This window comes from Arachis stenosperma, chromosome 6 (assembly GCF_014773155.1).
Source record: "Arachis stenosperma cultivar V10309 chromosome 6, arast.V10309.gnm1.PFL2, whole genome shotgun sequence".
Lineage (NCBI taxonomy): Eukaryota > Viridiplantae > Streptophyta > Magnoliopsida > Fabales > Fabaceae > Arachis > Arachis stenosperma.
This window is the reverse complement of record NC_080382.1, coordinates 133,032,304-133,041,340: the sequence shown is the minus strand read 5'-3', so window position 1 is coordinate 133,041,340 and position 9,037 is coordinate 133,032,304. Positions and strand designations below refer to the sequence as shown.

Sequence of the window (9,037 nt, the reverse complement as noted above, 5' to 3'; positions counted from 1 at the left end):
ATTCTCATCAATTTAGCTCTTGAATGTAATGTCCTGCTGAAGCTTGGCTATCCATGTCTAATTCCTTTAGACTAAAGCTTTAGACTAACATTGCATGATTCCTGAAATTCTCATTAAGAATTTTGATACCTTTATTTTCTTTTTCCACTTAATTTTCGAAAAATCCAAAAAAAATTACAAAATCATAAAAACCAAAAATATTTTATGTTTCTTGTTGAGTCTAGTGTCTCATTTTAAGTTTGGTGTCTTGCATGCATTGTTTATTTGATCTTGGTTCTATTTTCAAGTCAATAATACAGGAAACTGAAGATTCAGTACATGCAGCAGAGGAATTATACAGAAAAAGCTGGGCGTTCAAAACGCCCAGTGAAGAAGGAAAATTGGCGTTTAAACGCCAGCCAGGGTGCCTGGCTGGGCGTTTAACACCCAAAAGGGTAGCATTTTGGGCGTTAAACGCCAGAATGGATACCATTCTGGGCATTTAACGCCAGGATGGCACAAGAGGGAAGATTTTGTTTTTAATGCAAATTTTTTTCAAGTTTTCGAAGTTTTTCAGAATCAAATCTTTTTCAAATCATATATTTTCAATCATATGTTTTCAAAATCAATTTCTTTCCTTTTTCAAAAATACTTGCTATCAATTAATGATTTGATTCAACATTTCAAGTATGTTGCCTTTTCTGTTGAGAAAAGTTTAATGTTTGAATCATATATTTTCTTGTTAGCCAAGTCATTATTTTTTTAAAATCAAATCTTTTCAAATTGTTTTTCAAATCATATCTTCTCAATCACATCTTTTTAAAAACCATAACTTTTCAAATCATATCTTTTTAATCACATCTTTTTCAAAAATAGTTTTCAATCATATCTTTTTGATTTCTAATTTCAAAATCTTTTTCAAAAATCACTTGATTTCTTTCCCACTCTTGGTTTTCGAAAATCAATTAGTTTTTTTTCAAAATGTTTTTAAATCTTTTACTTAATTTTCGAAAAACTCTTCCTCTCTTCTCACATCCTTCTATTTATGGAGTAACACCCCTCCTCAATGCACAATTCGAACTCTATCTCACTAAGTTCGAATTCTTCTCCCTCTTCCTTCTATTTTTTTCTGTTCCTCTGACACCTCAAGAAATCTTTGTACTGTGACATAGAGGATTCCACATTTTCTTGTTCTCTTTCATATGAGCAGGAGCAAAGACAAAAACATTCTTGTTGAGGCTGACCCTGAACCTGAAAGGACCTTGAAGCGAAAGCTAAGAGAAGCTAAGGCACAACTCTCTGTAGAGGACCTAACAGAAATCTTCAAAGAAGAAGAACCCATGGCAGCCGAAAACAACAACAATGCCAACAATGCAAGGAAGGTGCTGGGTGACTTTACTGCACCTACTCCCGACTTCTATGGGAGAAGCATCTCTATCCCTGCCATTGGAGCAAACAACTTTGAGCTTAAGCCTCAATTAGTTTCTCTAATGCAACAGAATTGCAAGTTCTATGGACTTCCATTGGAAGATCCTCATCAGTTTTTAGCTGAATTCTTGCAAATCTGTGACACTGTCAAGACTAATGGGGTTGACCCTGAGGTCTACAGACTAATGCTATTCCCTTTTGCTGTAAGAGACAGAGCTAGGATATGGTTGGACTCACAACCTAAAGAAAGCCTGAACTCTTGGGAAAAGCTAGTCAATGCCTTCTTGGCAAAGTTCTTTCCACCTCAAAAATTGAGTAAGCTTAGAGTGGAAGTCCAAACCTTCAGACAGAAGGAAGGAGAATCCCTCTATGAAGCTTGGGAAAGATACAAACAATTGATCAGAAAATGTCCTTCTGACATGCTTTCTGAATGGAGCATCATAGGTATTTTCTATGACGGTCTGTCTGAACTATCCAAGATGTCTTTGGATAGCTCTGCTGGAGGATCTCTTCATATGAAGAAGACACCTGCAGAAGCTCAAGAACTAATTGAAATGGTTGCAAATAACCAATTCATGTACACTTCTGAAAGGAATCCTGTGAACAATGGGACAAATCAGAAGAAAGGAGTTCTTGAGATTGATACTCTGAATGCCATATTGGCTCAGAACAAGATATTGACTCAGCAAGTCAATTTGATTTCTCAAAGTCTGTCTGGAATGCAAAATGCACCAGGCAGTACTAAGGATGCTTCATCTGAAGAAGAAGCTTATGATCCTGAGAACCCTTCAATAGAAGAGGTGAATTACATGGGAGAACCCTATGGAAACACCTATAATTCTTCATGGAGAAATCATCCAAATCTTTCATGGAAGGATCTAGAGAGACCTCAACAAGGTTTCAATAACAATAATGGTGGAAGAAACAGGTTTAGCAATGGCAAGCCTTTTCCATCATCTTCTCAGCAACAGACAGAGAGTTCTAAGCAGAGCCACTCTGACTTAGCAACCATGGTCTCTGATCTGATCAAAACCACTCAAAGTTTCATGACTGAAACAAGGTCCTCCATTAGAAATTTGGAGGCACAAGTGGGACAGCTGAGCAAGAAAATTACTGAACTCCCTCCTAGTACTCTTCTAAGCAATACAGAAGAAAATCCAAAAAGAGAGTGCAAGGCCATCAACATGGCCGAATTTGGAGAGGAAGGAGAGGCAGTGAACGCCACTGAGGAAGACCTCAATGGACGTCCATTGGCCTCCAATGAGTTCCCTAATGAGGAACCATGGGAATCTGAGGCTCACATTGAGACCATAGAGATTCCATTGAACTTACTTCTGCCATTCATGAGCTCTGATGAGTATTCTTCCTCTGAAGAGGATGAAGATGTCACTGAAGAGCAAGTTGCTAAATATCTTGGAGCAATCATGAAGCTAAATGACAAGTTATTTGGTAATGAGACTTGGGAGAATGAGCCTCCATTGCTCACCAAAGAACTGAATGACTTGTCTAGGCAGAAATTACCTCAAAAGAGACAAGATCCTGGGAAGTTTTTGATACCTTGTACCATAAGCACCATGACCTTCAAGAAGGCTCTGTGTGACTTAGGGTCAAGTGTAAACCTCATGCCTCTCTCTGTAATGGAGAAGTTAGGGATCTTTGAGGTACAAGCTGCAAGAATCTCACTAGAGATGGCAAACAATTCAAGAAAACAAGCTTATGGACTTGTAGAGGGTGTTCTGGTAAATATTGAAGACCATTACATCCCTGCTGATTTCATAGTCCTAGAAGACTGGGAAGTGCATGGATGAATCCATCATCCTTGGCAGACCCTTCCTAGCCACAGCAAAGGCTGTAATTGATGTGGACAGAGGAGAATTGATCATTCAAGTGAATGAAGAATCCTTTATGTTTAAGGCTCAAGGATATCCCTCTGTCACCATGGAGAGGAAGCATGAAGAGCTTCTCCCAAAACAGAGTCAAACAGAGCCCCCACAGTCAAACTCTAAGTTTGGTGTTGGGAGGCCACAACCAAACTCTAAGTTTGGTGTTGAACCCCCACATTCAAACTCTAAGTTTGGTGTTGGGAGGTTCCAACATTGCTCTGAGTATCTATAAGGCTCCATGAGAGCCCTCTGTCAAGCTACTGACATTAAAGAAGCGCTTGTTGGGAGGCAATCCAATGTTATATTTTATCTATTTTCCTTTGTTATTTTATGTTTTCTGTAGGTTGATAATCATGAGAAGTCACAAAATCAATTGAAAAAGCAAAAACAGAATGAAAAACATAAAGAAAAACAGCACACCCTGGAGGAAGATCCTACTGGCGTTTAAACGCCAGTAAGGGTAGCAGTTGGGCGTTTAACGCCCAGTCTGGCACCATTCTGGGCGTTTAACGCTAGAAAGGGGCACCAGACTGGCGTTAAACGCCAGGAAAGGGCAAGAAGTTGGCGTTAAACGCCAGAAATGGGCACCAGCCCGGCGTTTAACGCCAGAATTGGCACAGAGTGCATCTTTGCACGCCACTTGGTGCAGGGATGACTTTTCCTTGACACCTCAGGATCTGTGGACCCCACAGGATCCCCACCTACCCCACCACCCTCTCTCTTCTTCTTCACCCATTCACCAATCACCTCTACCACTCTTCCCCAAAAACCCCTCACCTATCAAATCCCACTATTCTCTTCACCACTCACATCCATCCTTCATAAAACCCCACCTACCTCACCATTCAAATTCAAACCACTTTCCCTCCCAAACCTACCCTTACATGACCGAACCCTACCCCTCTCTCCACCCCTATATAAACCCATCTTCACTCCCTCATTTTCACACACCCTAAACACCACTTCTTCCCCTTTGGCCGAACCACAAAGCCATCTCCATCTCCTCTATTTCTTCTTCTTCTACTCTTTTCTTTCTTCTTTTGCTCGAGGACGAGCAAACCTTTTAAGTTTGGTGTGGTAAAAGCATTGCTTTTTGTTTTTCCATAACCATTTATGGCATCCAAGGCTGGAGAAACCTCTAGAAAGAGGAAAGGGAAGGCAAAAGCTTCCACCTCCGAGTCATGGGAGATTGAGAGATTCATCTCAAGGGTGCATCAAGACCACTTCTATGAAGTTGTGGCCTTGAAGAAGGTGATCCCCGAGGTCCCTTTCAAACTCAAAAAGAGTGAATATCCGGAGATCCGACATGAGATCCGAAGAAGAGGTTGGGAAGTTCTTACCAACCCCATTCAACAAGTCGGAATCTTAATGGTTCAAGAGTTCTATGCCAATGCATGGATCACCAAGAACCATGATCAAAGTGTAAACCCGGACCCAAAGAATTGGCTTACTATGGTTCGGGGGAAATACTTAGATTTTAGTCCGGAAAATATAAGGTTGGCATTCAACTTGCCCATGATGCAAGGAGATAAACACCCTTACACTAGAAGGGTCAACTTTGATCAAAGGTTGGACCAAGTCCTCACAGTCATTTGTGAAGAGGGCGCCCAATGGAAGAGAGATTCAAGAGGGAAGTCGGTTCAATTGAGAAGGCATGACCTCAAGCCTGTGGCTAGGGGATGGTTGGAGTTTATCCAACGCTCAATCATTCCCACTAGCAACCGGTCCGAAGTTACTCTATACCGGGCCATCATGATTCATAGCATCATGATTGGAGAAGAAATAGAAGTTCATGAGGTTATAGCCCAAGAACTTTATAAGGTGGCGGACAAGTCCTCTACCTTGGCAAGGTTAGCCTTTCCTCATCTCATTTGTCACCTCTGTTACTCAGTTGGATTTGACATAGAGGGAGACATCCTCATTGATGAAGATAAGCCCATCACTAAGAAAAGGATGGAGCAAACAAGGGATCCCACTCATCATGAAATCCCTGAGATGCCTCAAGGGATGCACTTTTCTCCACAAAACTATTGGGAGCAAATCAACACCTCCCTAGGAGAATTGAGTTCCAACATGGGACAACTAAGGGTGGAGCACCAAGAACATTCCATCCTCCTCCATGAAATTAGAGAAGATCAAAGAATCATGAGAGAGGAGCAACAAAGGCAAGGAAGAGACATTGAGGAGCTCAAGCACTCCATAAGATCTTCAAGAGGAAGAACAAGCCGCCATCACTAAGGTGGACCCGTTCTTTAATCTCCTTGTTCTTTATTTTTCTGTTTTTCAAATTTTATGCTTATGTTTATCCATGTTTGTGTCTTGTGATCATTAGTGTCTTAGTGTCTATGCCTTAAAGTTATGAATGTCCTATGAATCCATCACCTTTCTTGAATGAAAAAAAGTTCTTAATTGAAAAAGAGAAGAATTGCATGAATTTCAGATTTTATAACAGATTAATTATTTTGATGTGGTGGCAATACTTTTGTTTTCTGAATGTATGCTTAAACAGTGCATATGTCTTTTGAATTTGTGGTTCATGAATGTTAAAGTTGTTGGATCTTGAAAGAATGATGAAAAAGGAGACATGTTACTGAGGATCTGAAAAATCATAAAAATGATTCTTGAAGCAAGAAAAAGCAGTGAAAAAAAAACGAAAAAAAAGGGGGAGAAAGAGGAAAAGAAAGAAAAAGCAAGAAATAAAGTTGTGATCCAAGGCAAAAAGAGTGTGCTTAAGAACCCTGGACACCTCTAATTGGGGACTCTAGCAAAGCTGAGTCACAATCTGAAAAGGTTCACCCAATTATGTGTCTGTGGCATGTATGTATCCGGTGGTAATACTGGAAGACAAAGTGCTTTGGGCCACGGCCAAGACTCATAAAGTAGCTGTGTTCAAGAATCATCATACTTAACTAGGAGAATCAATAACACTATCTGGATTCTGAGTTCCTAAAGAAGCCAATCATTCTGAATTTCAAAGGATAAAGTGAGATGCCAAAACTATTCAGAAGCAAAAAGCAAAAGCCCCGCTCATCTAATTAATACTGATCTTCATAGATGTTTTTGGAGTTCATTGCATATTATCTTCTTTTTATCTTGTTTGATTTTCAGTTGCTTGGGGACAAGCAACACTTTAAGTTTGGTGTTGTGATGAGCGGATAATTTGTACGCTTTTTGGCACTATTTTTAGTATATTTTAGTTAGTTTTTAGTATATTTTTATTAGTTTTTAGTTAAAATTCACTTTTCCGGACTTTACTATGAGTTTGTGTGTTTTTCTGTGATTTCAGGTATTTTCTGGCTGAAATTGAGGGACTTGAGCAAAAATCTGATTCAGAGACTGAAAAGGACTGCAGATGCTGTTGGATTCTGACCTCCCTGCACTCGAAGTGGATTTTCTGGAGCAACAAAAGCCCAATTGGCGCGCTCTCAACGGCGTTGGAAAGTAGACATTCTGGGCTTTCCAGAAATATATGATAGTCCATACTTTGCCCAAGATTTGATGGCCCAAACCGGCGTTCAAAGTCACCTTCAGAATTCCCAGCGTTAAACGCCGGAACTGGCACCAAAGTGGGAGTTAAACGCCCAAACTGGCACAAAAGCTGGCGTTTAACTCCAAGAAGAGTCTCTACACGAAAATGCTTCAATGCTCAGCCCAAGCACACACCAAGTGGGCCCGGAAGTGGATTTTTATGTCATTTACTCATCTTTGTAATTCTTAAGCTACTAGTTCCCTATAAATAGGACCTTTTACTATTGTATTTGACATCTGGGTAGCTATCTTTGAGTAGTTTTATGCTATCTTAGATCATTGGGAGGCTGGCCATTCGGCCATGCCTGAACCTTGTTCTTATGTATTTTCAACGGTGGAGTTTCTACACACCATAGATTAAGGTGTGGAGCTCTGCTGTACCTCGAGTATTAATGCAATTACTATTGTTCTTCTATTCAATTCAGCTTGTTCTTATTCCAAGATATTCATTCGCACTCAAGAACTTGATGAATGTGATGATTATGTGACGCTCATCATCATTCTCACTCATGAACGCGTGCCTGACAACCACTCCGTTCTACAAGCAAACAAGGCTCTAATGTTTATCTCTTGGGTTCTTTAACCGGAATCTTCGTGGTATAAGCTAGAATTGATGGCGGCATTCAAGAGAATCCGGAAGGTCTAAACCTTGTCTGTGGTATTCTGAGTAGGATTCAATGATTGAATGACTGTGATGAGCTTCAAACTCGCGATTGTGGGGCGTTAGTGACAGACGCAAAAGAATCACTGGATTCTATTCCGACATGATCGAGAACCGACAGCTGGATAGCCGTGCCGTGACAGGGTGCGTTGAACATTTCCACTGAGAGGACGGGACTGTAGCCATTGACAACGGTGATGCCCAATATACAGTTTTCCATGGAAAGGAGTAAGAAGGATTGGATGAAGACAGTAGGAAAGCAGAGAGACGGAAGGGACAAAGCATCTTCATACGCTTATCTAAAGTTCTCACCAATGAATTGCATAAGTATCTCTATCCTTATCTTTATGTTTTATTCATATATCATCCATAACCATTTGAGTATGCCTGACTGAGATTTACAAGGTGACCATAGCTTGCTTCATACCAACAATCTCCGTGGGATCGACCCTTACTCGCGTAAGGTTTATTACTTGGACGACCCAGTGCACTTGCTGGTTAGTTGTGCGAGGTTGTGTTTATGCCATGGTATTGAACGCCAAGTTTTTGGATTCATTACCGGGGATTATTTGAGTTGTGAAAAGTAGTGATCACAATTTCGTGCACCAAGGGCCAAAGTTGTGGCTTTGTCAGCAATTGATAGATACAGTACGAGTTCTTTGCCTCCCTTAAGATGGATTAATATGGGGGGCTGACTCAGGAATTTTTTGAACTCTTGAAAGGCTTGTTTGCATTCCTGAGTCCATTGGAAATAATTCCTTTTTCTGAGGAGTGTGAACAATGGTAGGGACTTCAAAACTGATGTAGCCAAAAATCTAGACAAGGCTTTGGGCCTACTATTTAGTTGTTGCATTTCTTTTAGGCAGGTCGGGATTTGTATTTCTAGACTGGCTTTATATTTATCTGGGTTGGCTTCAAGTCTCCATTGAGTGAGCATGAACTCCAGGAACTTGTCAGCTTCTACTGCAAAAGTACATTTGGTGGGATTTAACCTCATCCTGTGCTGTCTTATTGTGCTAAAGACATCCATCAAGTCAGACATCAAGTAGGAATTATCTGTGATTTTAACCAGCATGTCATTCACATAAACCTCCATCAGTTTTTCGAGGTGTGTAGAAGACAACTTGTTCATTAGTCGCTGATATATTGCCTCGACACTTTTTAACCTGAAAGGCATGACCATATAGCAATTGGCCTTAGGAATAAGAAAGGATGTTTTCTCCTTGTCTGGTTTATACATTGAGATTTGATTGTATCTCGAGTAAGCATCCACAAAGGAAAGGAACCTATGTCCAGAAGCTGAATATACCAAGGTATCAATGCTTGGAAAGGGATAAGGGTCCTTCGGGCAAACTTTATTAAGGTTGGTATAATCGATACACATCTTTTATTTTCCGTTTTGCTTTTTCACGAGCACTATGTTGGCCAACCATAAGAGGTATTTGACTTTCCTTGTGAATCATGTTTCTAATAAGGCTTGGACCTATTCTTCAACGACTTGTGCTCTTTCAGGACTAAACTTTTGTCACTTTTGTTGTATAGGTCGAGATCCGGGGTA

General features: G+C 40.4%; 1 non-coding gene across 1 annotated transcript; it reads right to left on the bottom strand.

Moving 5' to 3' along the window:
* Positions 1 to 1,724: 1,724 nt before the first annotated feature.
* LOC130937945 (small nucleolar RNA R71) lies at positions 1,725 to 1,832 on the bottom strand. Its single transcript, XR_009069134.1, has one exon. It is a non-coding gene; the product is annotated as a small nucleolar RNA R71 (small nucleolar RNA).
* Between the last annotated feature and the right edge of the window lie 7,205 nt (positions 1,833 to 9,037).